Here is a 15986-nt window from a genome sequence, read left to right as displayed (position 1 = left end):
ATTTTTTAAATGGCTTTGAGAAAAACGCTGATAGTGATATGAACAATAAGGTCCAGGCTGAGGTAGTCTCAGATAGAGATGAGGAACTTTTTGGGAACTGGAGCAAAGGTGACTCTTGTTATGTTTTAGCAAACAGACTGGCTGCATTTTTCCCCTGCCCTAGAGATTTGTGGAACTTTGTACTTGAGGAATACGATGTGGGGTATCTGGTGGAAGAAATTTCTAAGCAGCAAAGCATTCAAGATGTGACTTGAGTGCTGTTAAAGGCATTCAGTTTTATAAGGGAAGCAGAGTACAAAAGTTCAGAAAAGTTGCAACCTGACAATCTGATAGAAAAGAAAATCCCATTTTCTGAGGACAAATTCAAGCTGGCTGCAGAAATTTGTGTAAGTAATGAGGAGTGAATGTTAATCCCCAAGACAATGGGGAAAATGTCTCCAAAGCATCTCAGAGGTCTTCATAGCAGCCCCTCTCATCACAGGCCTGGAGGCCTCAGAGGAAAATGGTTTCCTGGATTGGGACCAGGGTCCCTGTGCTGTGTGCAACCTAGGGACTTGATGCCCTGTGTCTCAGCTGCTCCAGTTGTGACTTAAAAGGACTAACATAGAGCTCAGGCTGTGGTTTCAGAGGGTACAAGCTCCAAGCCTTGGCAGCTTCCACACGGTGTTGAGTCTGGGAGTGCACAGAGGTCAAGAATTGGGGTTTGTGAACCTCTGCCTAGATTTCAGAAGATGTATGGAAACACCTGGATGCCCAGGCAGAAGTTTGCTGCAGGGGTGGGGCCTTCATGGAGAACTTTCTGCGGTGCAGAAGGGAAATGTGGGGTCGGAGCACCCACACAGTGTCCCTACTGGGACACTGCCTAGTGGAGCTATAAGAAGATGACTACCATCCTCCAGACCCCAGAATAATAGCTCCACTGACAACCTGCACCACACACCTGGAAAAGTCTGACACTCAACGCCAGCCCATGAAAGCAGCTGGGAGGGAGGCTGTACCCTGCAGAGCCACAGGGGCAAAACTGCCCAAGTCTGTGGGAACCTACCTCTTGCATCATGGTGACCTGAATGTGAGACATGGAGTCAAAGGATATCACTTTGGAGCTTTAGGACTTGACTGCCCTGCTGGATTTTGGACTTGTATGGGGCCTGTAACCTCTTTGTTTTGGTCAATTTCTTTCATTTGGAGTGGCTGTATCTACCCAATGCCTGTACCCTCATTGTATCTAGGAAGCAACTAACTTGCTTTTGATTTTACAGGCTCATAGGCTCATTATCTCAGATGAGACGTTGGACTGTGGACTTTTCAGTTAATGCTGAAATGAGTTAAGACTTTGGGGTACTGTTGGGAAGGCATGCTTGGTTTTGAAATGTGAGAACATGAGATTTGGGAGGGGCCAGGAATGGAATGATATGGTTTGACTCTGTCCCCACTCAAATCTCATCTTGAATTGTTAACTCCCACAATTCCCATATGTCATGGGAAGAACCCAGTGGGAGGTGATTGAATTATGGGGGCGGCTCTTTCCTGTGCTGTTCTCATGATAGTGAATGAATCTCATGAGGTCTGATGGGTTTAAAAATAGCAGTTCCCTGTACAAGCTCTCTCTTTGCCTGCCGCCACCGTTGATGTAAGATGTCACTTGCTCTTCCTTGCCTTCCATCATGATTCTGAGGCCTCCGCAGCCATGTGGAACTGTGAGTCCCATTAAGCCTCTTTCTTTTGTAAATTTCCCAGTCTCAGTTATGTGTTTATTAGCAGCGTGAAAGCAGACTAATATAATGAGCTATGTATTTTTTCAAAACTTTGAAAACTGCAAGGACAATGAAAAATGTGAGTTATAGTTATAAGAGTAAAGGGAAATGGTGCAGTAGAGTGGTACAGATGTAACAGCATACTAGTATCACCTGGGAACTTTAAAAAGTCATAGATGCCTACATTCTACCACAGAATTATTAAATCAGAATCTCTAGGAGTAGGCCTCAAGTATCATTATTTTTAAAAAGCATCCCAAATCCGTCATATAACTACAGCCAATTTTTGAGAACTCCTGCAGGAGTGGGAAAAAATGAACTCTGGCATCAATTGATCTAGGCATAAATTCCATATAGTAACTTTATAATTTGCACTTTGTAAATTGCGTGAGCTTGCGCGAATTACTTTAAAATAGGAATAATAATACTTGACTCATAATGCTGTTGTAAGGATTGAATTAAATGTGTATAAAGTGGGATAGTAAGTTCAAACTAGTTTGGTTTTCCCCATTCTGTTCACATCTATAAAGCCATTGGAAAGACAAAAGGAAAGAAGGGAGAGGGAGGGAGTTAGCATTTGACACATACATGCATTTCCACAAATTGGCTCCAAATTGCATTTTCTTAATTTGAGGTAAGTTCATTTACAAATGTAGCTTTTGCATTATGAATACAGATGTTAACAAATGCAGTCATCATCATGTAGAACTAGTTTCTCATAAACTTAATAGGTTCCCAGGGTTTACATAATTCAGATTAACTGCAAAACCAAGTGTTTCCCCATTAATCAATGCCCCAGGGAAGTGCCAAGTGTTTCCTGTCTTAGCAAGTTGTATTAGATTAGAGTCACAAGACATCAGTTCACTAAATGTGAGGTGCCTGTAATGACCAAATGTCACTCACCAATGGTAGAAAAGTTCAAATATTGGTAACAATATGGTAACAGTTTTTGCTGTTGTTTCTGTTTTAGCTATGGAAAATCATCTCTACCTTGCAAGGCATTTCAGGGTCCAAACTAGCATTTTCATCTTCATTCGTTAGTCTGAAATGGGTTGGTTACAGGATGAAGGGCATACACTAGCTTATGAAACATCTTCAGAACATAAGAGTTAAGGGAATAATGGGAATTAGAAGGACAGTGGCATCGGCTGGTGGCTGTTAGTGTCATAGGTAACAGAGAAAAAAATGGACAAGATCTACTATCAATCAGGACATGATGTGAAAGCCAGAAGCCTTCAAAGAACCATTCACCATTCAAAAAGCAGCTTTCGGTATGCTACTGGATCCAGTAGAAATTGAGCCTGCTCATGGCACATCAAGTAATTGTGTGACTGGGCTGCTCATCATGAGCTCTTTATTGTCAGATCTTCCAAGTCAGTAGTTTGGGCAGGCACATCAGTAACACATCATACAATGAATGGTACATTTGCGATCAGGCATGAGCATGTCCAGTGGGAACAACTAAGTTACACAAATTGGCAGCTATGTCCCACATATACTTAACTTGTTAAACCAATGTGTCTCCCTCAGGTCACACCTGAGACCTCACAGAGAGTTCCCATAACCAGTTATCAGAAGATGAAAAACCCAGGTCCGTTTCAGAGATGGGTGGCTCAATATTTCATATGAGCTGAAAGTGGACTGCTTGTGCAACACAGCTCCACCCAGGGTGGCCAGGAAAGAAAGTAGTGAGGGGAAATTCTCACTACTGTGGGCAGGGCTTCAAGAAGTACATCCATCAGGTCATCAGCTTGTGTAGACAGTGTGAGTGGAGCAGGTTCACTGTTGATTCTCTGACCATATCATCTCTCTCTTCAGTTCCTGCAAGACAGACTTTCAGTGGTCGGTGCTTGCATTCCTTTCCTTCTCTGACCCGCTTTGTCTGCTTGTGCAATAGGCTGGAAGTGTTGGAAATGAGTACCTCCCAGGGTGTGGAATACAGAGAGGCAAGGTGGGGTGCCCCTGAGGGGAGGAGTATTTTATAACAAAGACTGTAGATAATTCCCAGCGTATCATGATGATAAACATCGGAATGATTTTTGGTCAATGTTTTTGCTCTTTTAAAATCATCTACACAATCCCATTATTGCCAGAACCTGAGACAGAGATTTCCCAGTGCTCTAATCTGGATGCCACTGCTCTTAGGAGCAGCTCTCAGCCAATGACTGACCCACCAGGACAGGAGTCGGTGTACTGACAGCCCAGCTCCTTCTCCCCTGGAGCAGGATAACTCTGATGCTTGCGTCTGTACTGGCTCTCAGAGTTTCCTTGGTAGGATTGAGCTCCAGGTACACTAAGTGATAACTGACTCAATAGTGCACCCATTATTGGCTACTTTCCCTTCCTGCTTCACTTCCCCACTCCCCTGTTGGACTTTCCTCCACCACCTAAGTAACCTATTTGTATTCAGATCCTTGTCTCAAGATCTGCTTCTATGTGAATCCAATTAAGTCAGGTATCTATAAGAATAGTAAATGCACATGTCTTTTGCCCCAAGATTTCCACTTCCAGGAATTTATCCTAAAGTCATACTCACAAATGCTCCCAAAGGCATGATCTTTATAATAATAGTAGTAAACATCATTAAGTCCTTACTATATACTAGGCATTAAAGCTTTTTCTCATGTCATATCTCACTTAATACTCAGAAAGCCCTATGCAATTACAATTACATATCCATTTTTACATAAGAGAAAAGTGAAGCATATAGAGGTTGACCAACTTAAGAGTATAGGAGCTAGTAGTGCAGAGCTAGGATTCAAAACCTGGAAATCTGCTTTCAAGGCCCATCGACTCACTCTCTGTATAAGCATGCACATGAGGATGCTTATTTCTGCATTGTTTATTACAGCTGGAAACAATGCAAATGTCAATAGAAGAATGGTTACATAAATTATGGACGTCATATAATAAAATATTTAGAGCTACTATAAATAAAGCTTATATACTAATAGAGAAAGAAGTCCAAGATATTAAGTGAAAAATGCAAGGTGCAGAACACCAAATTATACAGGCTTCCAATCTTGCAAAGCCCAAAGAGCTATGTGTAGGTGTATATTTCTGCGTGTGTTAACCATCACAGGTAATGGTTGTTCCCTTAGGAGAAGCCTGTGCGGTGAGCATGAGAGGGAGACATACTTTACACTGAAAGCCATTTTTTATTGTTTTAGTATAAGTATATATTACTCTTCAAAAAGCCATATGAAAAATACTGTGTAATCAAGCTATACGTGAATATATATGGAAGGAGTAATTCATTCTTCCTGGAAGAGTCTCCCAAGGCCCCATAAAAGGACATACTGTGTGAGTAAATGCAGAAGATCTCTCCCAGCAACAGTATTTTTGAAGCTCCGTAAGTGTGAGAGTTCACAAGATATTGGGTAACTGTACAGTTTGTTGTGTAGAGTTGGCAGGAAACGAGGCTAGGAAGGTTGAGATAAGATAATTTGTAGATGCATTAACTCACAAGTGAACTGAAATACTCAGGCCTGTCAACAGTTACTTGACAAAAATATTTTTCTGTGGAGTCTTTATAATATCTTTGAAGACCACATGTGCCACACGGGACATTACAAGAAAGGAAAAGAAAAATATTTCAAGGCTTCCTATAAAGAGCGTTAGCTTTCTTCACTCTCACTCACTTCAGAGGGTTAAGAATCAGAAAGAACTGATTTGAAATGCTTACTTAATCACTTACCCACTATGGGTTCAATGTATTCATCTGTAAAACACATATTAAGAATACAACCTTCATAGAATTAATGTAAGGATCAATTGAGATCATTCATGCAAAGCAGTTACTATAATACATTGCTTGGGATTAGCAGGCACTCAGTAATCATTACATGTTACTATTGCTAATAAGTGCTGACAAATAGCAACTGCAACATGATCACAACCTTACTGATATCGTAAGGAACTGAAAACGGTGAACAGAAAGTACTTCTCTAGGAAAATGAAGGTCTACAGTTTGAATCCAAAGAAAACCCCACATTCAAAATGATCTCATTGGCTTTCTCTGAAGCAAAACCCTAAGTGACATCCAGGTTCTGCCTAAAGCCACAAGGCTGCCTGACAGCTGTGGAATCTGTCAACCTCAACATGTGTGCCATAATCTCTGGTCCACCGATTACACTCAGGTTGGTGAACCATGGCTGATGGTGTTTGTGACTTCATTTTTTATTTTATTTTATTTTTCTCGAAATGTAGTCTCACTCTGTCAGTCATCCAGGCTGGAGTGCAGTGGCATAATTATGGCTAACTGCAGCCTCAAACATCTGGGCTCAAGTGATTCTCTCACCTCAGTCTCCCAAGTAACTGGGATTACAGGTATGAGCCACTGACTGTAGCTTTGAATGAATACCTTAAAAAATTCAGAATATTAATTTTGCTTACAGAAATACAATGATCTAAAAACCGTTCAACCTAACTTTATGTTAAAAATTTATCTCAACCATCCTTTCTGCTGAAGATGCTTGCAGAGAGGCAACATTTACAAAACAGAAGAAACAAATTAAGCAAGCAATGGTTAGAAAAAATGTCAATGAGCAACGTTCTGGTTGTAAAAATCTAATTAACCGGCCTGGGCCGTGGCTCACGCCTGTAATCCCAGCACTTTGGGAGGCCGAGGCAGGTGGATCACGAGGTCAGGAGTTTGAGACCAGCCTGATCAACACGGTGAAACCCCATTTCTACTAAAAAATACAAAAATTATCCAGGCATGGTGGCACACCTGTAATTCCAGCTACTCAGGAGGCTGAGGGAGGAGAATCGCTTGAACCCGGGAGGCAGAAGTTGCAGTAAGCTGAGATTGCGCCACTGCACTCCAGCCTGGGCGACAGTGCGAGATTCCATCTCAAAAAAAAAAAAAAATTCTAGTTAACCATAACAAACGCCACACATACGCATGAATGATGTTATGGGTGTCAAATTTATCATCCTAGACTGAGAGCCAAAAGTGCTTAATCTGAACAAAGTATCACACTGGTAGAACTGCAGAGAGACAAGCAAACAAACTGGATTAGAGACCCTTTTCTTCAATGACAAAAGTCATTGTCAGACTTTTTTTGTACTCGGTCATACTAATGCATGAAATTTCTCCCCCCACAGTTACAGTGACATTTTTGTTTTCCAAACCAAAAACTGGAGCACATGTTTTGATAAGATCAAATATTCTTATGGGAACAACAGAACACATTGTCTTAAAGAAATATTTTCTCCCCAAATTCTAGAAATCTGGCAGTACCCAGGTGACAGTTATAGATAGGTTTTTTTGTCTCTTCATACAGATCTTGTCCCTCTACAAATGGCAAGTGTTAAACTTTAAACTCAAAGTACTCAGCAAGTGTGAGTTCTCTGAAGATAGGGAAAAAAGTGGGAGAAGACAAAAAATGTAGGATGGCAGAAACTGACGACATTTTTTTAAGAGGAGGGAAACTAGGAAGATAGGAATTTATAAAATGAAGGTTTTTAGCCAATTCTATTAAAAGTTTAGACAAAGTTAGATTTCATGAGGTTGAAAAACAGAGGAAATCGTGTTACAACGTAACTAGAAATAAAAATTTTATTTGTTTGTTTTGAACTCCACAACGAACAAAAAGGCCCCAGATGATAAATGTTTATAATCATTTTTCACTTTCAGCACAGTGCTTTAATCTTTCATTTAAAAATTCAGGGAGAAAAAGAGATCCACATTTTGTTGCAGACCTATAAAATTTTTTAGTACTTTCATGATCCCAAGTATTCACCATCATGATCAAAGAAAAAAATCACTCCCCAGAAAATAGCTGATAATGACATCAAAAATTACTCTTGTGTTTCATTGAGATCTAAGTATTTTGTGCTGACTCATAGATATGTTGGTGAACCTGCATGGCCATGGATCAAAGAACTTGAAGTTACAGTAACTGGGTGTTCTTAAGTAGATAACATCATTACAAAATGTTACAAAATTATACTAAATTTTCCCATCTTCTCAAAGTCCACACAGCTTTGAACTCTGATTGCAGGATCTAGGATACCATTCATTTTCTCCTCAATCTAAAGCCTAACTCTTCCCATCTTATATGCGGAAAAAAAAAAAAAAATAGAGAATGTTTCTGGTCTATGATCTTTGAAAAAAACTGTAACATAATCAACAGCTAATTTATTGAACTGGTTCAAGTGAAATTTCATATATGTTTATATTTGTTGTGGCTCAGTTCAGTGGGATGATAACAGAAGTGATGAGTTCAATGTACAGTTTATGTTAAATTAAAGCATTTGTTTTTCATTGCTTTTCTTTCTTTCCCACTGACTATCATATACACGTAACAGAAGGAGTTGGAACCACTATTTTAAATCTCAAAATGAAAGGTACATGTAGAGACTTTTGAAAAAGGCTACATCCTCAACATCATGGGACCAACATATAAGTCCTGTACTACTTACACTCAGTCTGGAACATGCAAAAATCCTTCTATTTTGTCATGTTTTTGTTTTTATCTTCTAGCCTCTATAGATTTATGTTCCAGCATCTTTGTTGAAGATACGATCTTTCACCATCAAATTGCTTTGGCACTTTTATTGAAAATCAGTTGACCATATAAGTGTGAGACTATTTCTTAATTCCTATTCAGTTTCATTGATCTGTATGTCTATCTTTATATCAGTATTACAATACTTTTTATTTAACTTTAGTGTTATAATAAATTTTGGAGTGAAGTAGTATAAGTCCTTTAATTTGACTTCTTTTTCGAAAAATAGTTTTGGCTAATCTACCTTTTTGACATTTTCTTATGAATTTTATAATCAGCTTATAGAAAATGTCTGCTGGGATTTTGTTTGGAATTGCCTTGAATTATACATAAGTTTTGAGAGGGTTTCCATCTTAGCAATATTTAATTTTTCATTTTGTGAACACAGTATATGTCTCCACTTATTTAGGCCTCCTTTAAATTTTTCTCAGCAATGTTTTGTAGCTTTCAGTATACCTTGTTTTGGTGAATCTTTTATGAAATTTATTCCTGTTAATATTTCATATTGTTGATGCTATTATAAATGGTATTGTCTTCTACATGTAAATTTTTAGTGGCTCATTGCTAGCATACAGAAATGAAATTGATTTGTAAATTTTAACCATGTATTCTACAGCCTTGCTACATTCACTGGTTAGTTGTAGCAGCTTTTGTTTTTTTTTTTTTTCTTTTTTATTTTTTTGAGACGGAGTCTTACTCTGTGGCCCAGGCTGGAGTGCAGTGGCGCGATCTCGGCTCACTGCAAGCTCTGCCTCCCGGGTTCACGCCATTCTCCTGCCGCAGCCTCCCGAGCAGCTGGGACTACAGGCGCCCACCACCAACCCTGGGTAATTTTTTGTATTTTTAGTAGAGACGGGGTTTCACCGTGTTAGCTAGGATGGTCTTGATCTCCTGACCTTGTGATCCACCCACCTCGGTCTCCCAAAGTGCTGGGATTACAGGCGTGAGTCACCGTGCCTGGCCAGTTCTAGCAGCTTTTTAATAATTCTTGAGGACTTTTTACATAGATGATGAAGTTGTCTGTAAATAGAAAGTTTTGTTTTTAAAAGCCCGATCTGTATTCCTTTTATTTCTTATTCTTGCCTTATTATCCTGACTGGAATCTCCAGTAAACATGAACTGAAGGAGACAGCTTTGCCTCATTCTCAGTCTTGAGAAGAACACATTCAGTTTTTACCACTGTGTATGATATTAAGCCACAGAATATTATTCATGCCTTTTATTAGGAAAAGGAAGTTCCCTTTAATTCCCAGTTTGCTGAAAGATTTTATCGAGAATAAATATAGATTTTTTTCAGATGTTTTTTCTTCATGTAATTCAAAACTTATGTGGTTTTTCTTCTCGAGTCTGTTAATATGATGAAGTACCTTGATTTTTGAACGTTAAACAACCTTGTTTTTCTGGGATAACTCCACTTAGTCATGATTTGTTATGCTTTATATATATTATTGGATTTGGTTAACTAATTTAACAAAAATGTTTGTGTCTTTGTTCATGAAAGATAATGTTATGTAGTTTGCCCTCTTGTAATGTCTTTTTTGAGTTTTGGTATCAGAGTAATGCCAGCTTTATAGAATGAGTTGAAAAGTATTCTATGGTCTTCAATATTTTGTTTACTTGACTGATAGTTTGGCCTTTCTTATAGCATATATAAGTATATATAATGTATATATAGTACATATACATAATATCTGTATTCTAATATTATGTGTGGGTGAGGGAAATGGATGAATGTGGCTGTGAGGAAATGAGAACAGTACATCTATTTGGGGATGAATCATATGAAGGATGAGTTGTATTTGACGAATATTCGGAGTTAATGGAAGCCATTGTGCCTCCGTTACCTATAAACTGCAGTCGATATCTAGTCATGAAATTGCTAGGATTTGGTTGCGATAACATGTGTAAATCATTTGACACATTTCTGGAACAGAGTTGGATCTCAGTAAATGGTTGTCATATTTTCTTATAATTGTCAACCTCATTCCTTCCATCAATGACATCATCATAACTAGTTTCATAATTTCTACCATTTAATAATAAAAATAAGAGCATTTCAAAAACAAATTTATAGCTGTTTGTCATTTTAAAATGTCACATCTCAGGCCCCCTACTCTTCTCATAAAACTTGTCACAGGACTCCCAAGGCTGGGATTCTACAAAAGAGCAGTCTGTGATTATATCTCTGATAGGATTTGATGGGCCTCCTGATCCAAATTATCTACTCAACTGAGGTGCAATATCTAGAGAGTCAATCATCCTCTGCTTCAGCTGAGACTGTTTTTAAGTTAGTGAATGTATTTAATAATAGCTTCCTAAGCATTAGTTAACTGGGATGATTTATATCAAGTAGATGGAACTTGAAGAAAATGAGAGAGGTGGCTCTGAGGAGTAAAGTAAGGTAATGATCACAGTGAACACTGAAAATGAATGCAATTGAATTATACTGGAATCAAGATTAGGAGACCTGTGTTTAAGGCATAGTTTAGACATTTATTAGCTGTGTTCAGTCATTCAGTCAAAAATTTATTAAGCACCAAATATATGCAGGGAACCTATGCTAGGTACAAGTGGTAAACAGGACACATACGGTTCCTGGGACTTACTGACCTTGCTTTAACCTCTTTGGGACTTCTGTTTTTTCTGTCTAACTCATAAACCTGGCATGAGAAGCGTTTACATAACAGTACATTGTAATCTGCTTCATTAGAAAAAAACAATCAAGAACTACATAGATTATTTCCATGGGTATGTGAGCTTCAAACTTAGATTTTTTTAAATTTTCATTTTCTGTTACAATCAATGTCCCCCTCTCTAGGCTATGAATTCTGAGGAGAGTTGTCTTATATATCTGTTTCATGGAATGTGTTAAATTATCTGTGCCTATTGAATAAACGAATGAATGAACACATTAATGCATGGAGAGTTTGGAAAGGAAAGAGACTGGCTAAGAATCACAAAGACCTTAAAAGAGATCATGAAAATGATGATGATAAAACAACTGAAAAAGAAGAGACGAGGATGCAAACAAAGCACACTGGTTAAGGTCACTGAATTTGAAGTCAGATTGCTATCTGTTTAGATAGTTTGGAGAGCCTGATTGTCTTCTGCCAATTGGGTAACAATCTTAAAGTCACAATAAACTTTACTTGACAGTGGAGGAATTCCCAAAGGTGTTAGCAGTCATTAAGTGTCTCAAATATAATTGTCCATTTAACCAATTTCAACCAAAATTTAAAGCTATCTCAAAACCATTTATTGAATAGGGAGTCCTTTCCCCACTGCTTGTCTTTGTTGGTCTTGTCAGAGATTAGGTGATTGTAGATGTGCAGCTTTTTTTCCCCTGAGTTTTCTGTTTCATTGGTCTATGTGTCTGTTTCTCAGAATTGGCCTTGGCAAAAAAATTTTGGCTAAGTCCCCAGAAGCAATTGCAACGAAAACAAAAACTGAGAAGTGAGACCTAATTAAACTAAAGTTTCTGCACAGCAAAACAGACTATCAACTGAGGAAACAGACAACTACAAAATGGGAGAAAATATGTGCAAACTGTGCATCTAACTAAGGTCTAATATTCAGAATCTGTAAGAAACTTAAATCAACAAGCAAAAAACAAATAACCCAATTAAAAACAAATGGGTAAAGACCATGAACAGACCTTCTCAAAAGAAGACATACAAGCAACCAACAAACATATGAAAAAATCCTTACCACCACTAATCATCAGATAAATGTAAATCAAAACCACAATGAGATACCATCTCACACCATTCAGAATGGCTATTAAAAAGTCAAAAAACAACAGTTGCTCCTGAGACTGCAGAGAAAAGGGGAACAATTATACAATATGAGTGGGAATGTATATTAGTTCAACCATCATGGAAAGCAGTTGAGAGATTTCTCAAAGAACTTTAAACAGAGCTACAATTCGACCCAGTAATCCCATTACTGGGTATATACTCAAAGGAAAATAAATCATTCTACCAAAAAGACATATACACTCATATGTTCATCTCCATGCCATTCACAATAGCAAAGACATAGAATCAACCTAGGTGCCCATCAGTGGTGGACTGGATTAACAAATGTGATACATATATACCTTGGGATACTACACAGCCATAAAAAAGAATAAAAATCATTTCCTTTGCAACAACATGGTTGCAGCTTGAAGTCACAATCCTAAGAGAATTAACACAGGAACAGAAAACCAAATACTGTGTGTTCTCATTGTAAGTGGGACATTGAGTACACATGGACACAAACATGGGAACAATAGATACTGCAGACAACTGGGCATGGGGGAGGAGGGGAATGTGGGTTGGAAAACTACCTACCAGGTACTATGCTTACTACCTGGTTGCAATATACCCATATAAAAAAATCTGCACATATAATCTAAAGTAAAAGTTGAAAAATTTTTTTAAAAAGGTAACTAAATTTGTTTGGATATTAATATGACTTTTAAATTCACAACTGACACATAATTATACATATTTATGGGATATAATGTGATGTTTCAACACGTGTACATGATATAATGGTCAAATTGCGGTAATTACCTTACCCATAGCTATAAACATTTATCATTTCTTTGTGGCAACATTCAAAATCTTCTCTCTTCTAGTTATCTTGAAATATACACTACATTGTTATTTGCTAGAGTCACTCTACTGTGTAATAGAACACCAAAACTCATTCTTCCTGTCTAATTGTAACTTTGTACACATTGACCAATCTTTCCTGGTCCCCCCGCAACCCCCACTTTCCCCCTCTCTCCTCAACCTCTGGTAACTGGTATTTTAGATTGTGCTTTTAGAGTCAGCTTTTTTAGACTTCACATACAAGAGATTATGTGCTGTTTGTCTTTCTGTGCCTGGTTAATTTCACTTAATATAATATCCTTCAGGTTCATCTGTGTTGCTTCAAATGACAGGATTTCATTGTGTTTTATGGCTAAATAGTATTTTATTGTGTATACACACACACACACACACACACACACACACACATATATAATCAATTCCATAGAATGGCATTTAGGCTGATTCCATATCTTGGCTATTGTGAATAGCACTGCAGTAAACACGAGTGTACATGTCTCTCTGACATACTGATTTCACTTTCTTTGGATATATACCCAGTAAAGAGATTGCTGGATTATATGATAGATCTATTTTTATTTTTTTGAGGAACCTCTACATTGTTTTCCATAATGGCTGTACTAATTTACACTTCCACCAACCATGTATAAGAGTTCTTTTTTCTCTGCCAGCATTTGTTATTTTTTGCCTTTTTGATAATAGCTATTCTAACTGGAGTGTGGTGATATTTTATTGTAGTTTAATTTGCAATTTCCTGATAATTAGTAAAGTTGAACATTTTTACATACATCTGTCAGCCATTTGGATTTTCTTCCAATAACTATCTACTTGGTTCTTTTGCCCATTTTAAAAATGGAATTATTTGAGTTCTTTTGCTATTGAGTTATTTGAGTTCCTTATATAATCTGAATATTAATGCCTTGTCAGGTGTATAGTTTGCAAGTCAGGTGTATAGTTTGCAAATACTTCTCCCATAGTAACTAAACAGCTTGGTACTGGCATAAAACCACACATAAACCAATGGAACAGAATAGAGAACTCAAAAATAAATTCATGCATTTACAGCCAACTGATTTTCAACAAAGGCACCAACAACACAACACATACTGGGGAAAGGATAGTCTGATCAATAAATGGTGCTGGAAAAACTGAATATCCACATGCAGAAGAATGAAACTAGACCTCTATCTCTCCACCAAATACAAAAATCAATTCTAGATAGATTAAATATTTAAATGTAAAATCTGAAGATATGAAACTACTAGAAGAAAACAGGAGAAATGCTTCATGAAATTGGGCAGGGCATGAATTTTTTTGATTTAGATCTAAAAAGCACAGGACAGCAACAAAATCAAAAATACACAAATGAGATTACATCAAACCAAAAAGCTTCTTCACAGTCAAGGAAACAATGAAGTGGAGACTACCCACAAAGTCAATCTAATTTGGAAGCTGTTCACTTTTTTCCCCAAACAAGAATCTACCTTTTCTCTAGAGCATCTTAATCAAGGCAGTGATCATTCTGGACTTGAGTCACAGAAAATAGGGGTCAGAATTCTCAAATCTGGACCTGGTTATCCTTCTAACTTGCTGTATGATCTTGAGCAAGTCTCTTCACAATCTGGGCCTTTCTCTCCTCACCAAAACTCAGAAAACATTAGAATGGGTGATCCTCTAGCTCCTGACAGCACCAGCACGTTGATTCCATAGTTGAATTTTGAACATGAACAAATAGCTTTCCAATTTGTGATGTACTGCTATTGGAGTTCCTGAAGCAAATGATGATTGCTAATATATAGGTAGCTCTCCCTGTATATTTGATACATGGTATATAAATGCCTAAGAAAAATGAAGCAGAGAATTAGGACAATTTGCTATTACATTAAGCCTGCAATATCCATTTCAATGAAATAGTTATAGTTTCTTGGACATGTATTCAGAGATACAAATAGAGGCTCTAGTTTGCAGTAAGAAGTAGAACTGTGAATGACACAGAGCCTGGGACTGTTGCCTGGACTTATTTGAAATGACACTACATTCTGTTCAAGTAGGCCATCTGTAAAGCATGAGCTCTAAATATTTTTTTATCCCTCTGCCCCTGCCAGGCCCACTGCAATTTATTTCTCTAATAATGTAAACCACCACCCAACTTTGTCCAGCAATTTATTCTGTTGGCATCTAACCCAATCCAAATAGATCCTGAGTTTTGAAATGATGAAAAAGTGATAATTTTGTCAGTTCTTTCCTTTCTTAAAAGGAACTTTCTCTCTGTACATTTAGATGAAGGTCTTTTGGATTATGCCACAAAAATTTGTTCTTTGATATTTTCTATTTCTCAGAACCCATCATGAAATATCTTTCCTTTCCAGTGACCTGAGAGGAGATGAAAAATCTGGGAACACAGCTGGTCAGTAAACACAGAAGAGAAAGCATATCTTACAAAGCATATTTACCTAGAAAAAATTCCATTTAGATTTTAAGCACCAATCTAGTACATCTACTTGTATGTATTTAAATGTATTGAATATTATTTCAATTCAGGTAGCAAATATTGTGATGACTAATCCACAGTGACTAAAATTCAGTCAGGTAAGTGGGCATTTGTAATCTCTGCTTCTCCTGAAGGAAAATCTCTTTTTCACTTTGGGTTTTACTACAACTGGGGGATAAAAGAGGATGAATATAAGATATGGCCATTCCTTACTGAATCTGTATTTAATGGAATTACTATTGTATACTCTGTGCAGTAGAGAGGAAAATCATTAGAAGCCAGAATAGTTGCAGGGAGAGTTCCATTTGTGTTGTCCTAGGCTTTCATAAGAAAAAGAATTGAAGAGGATAGAGGTGAGAACCCAGTTATTACAGTTGTAAAGAAATAATGAAACATCTTACCGAAAGTATTCAGTTCCGCCAGCCTAAGGTAAGATATCTTGCCAATTATAAAGGAGCTCTCGGTTTTACTGGGGCAAGGCTGACTCACGGTCATTTTCTTGTCTTTTGCAAATACTCTGTTGATTCTGATATTTCCTGGGGCTGAGTTTGAGGCCCAATTAATGCTGACAATTGTCTCAATTTATCTGTTATATGTAGAAACTGTCACAAATTTTTCAGAAGAA

General features: G+C 37.6%; 1 protein-coding gene across 2 annotated transcripts in view; it reads right to left on the bottom strand.

The window, feature by feature from the left end:
* Positions 1-15986, bottom strand: part of LOC105498370 (prostaglandin E receptor 3) — a 204093-nt gene that overhangs the window by 55963 nt on the left and 132144 nt on the right. The gene's annotated exons all lie outside the window — the stretch shown is intronic.

This window comes from Macaca nemestrina, chromosome 1 (assembly GCF_043159975.1).
Source record: "Macaca nemestrina isolate mMacNem1 chromosome 1, mMacNem.hap1, whole genome shotgun sequence".
Taxonomy (NCBI): domain Eukaryota; kingdom Metazoa; phylum Chordata; class Mammalia; order Primates; family Cercopithecidae; genus Macaca; species Macaca nemestrina.
The sequence above is the reverse complement of the archived record's forward strand: the minus strand, read 5'-3'. Positions and strand labels throughout refer to the sequence as shown.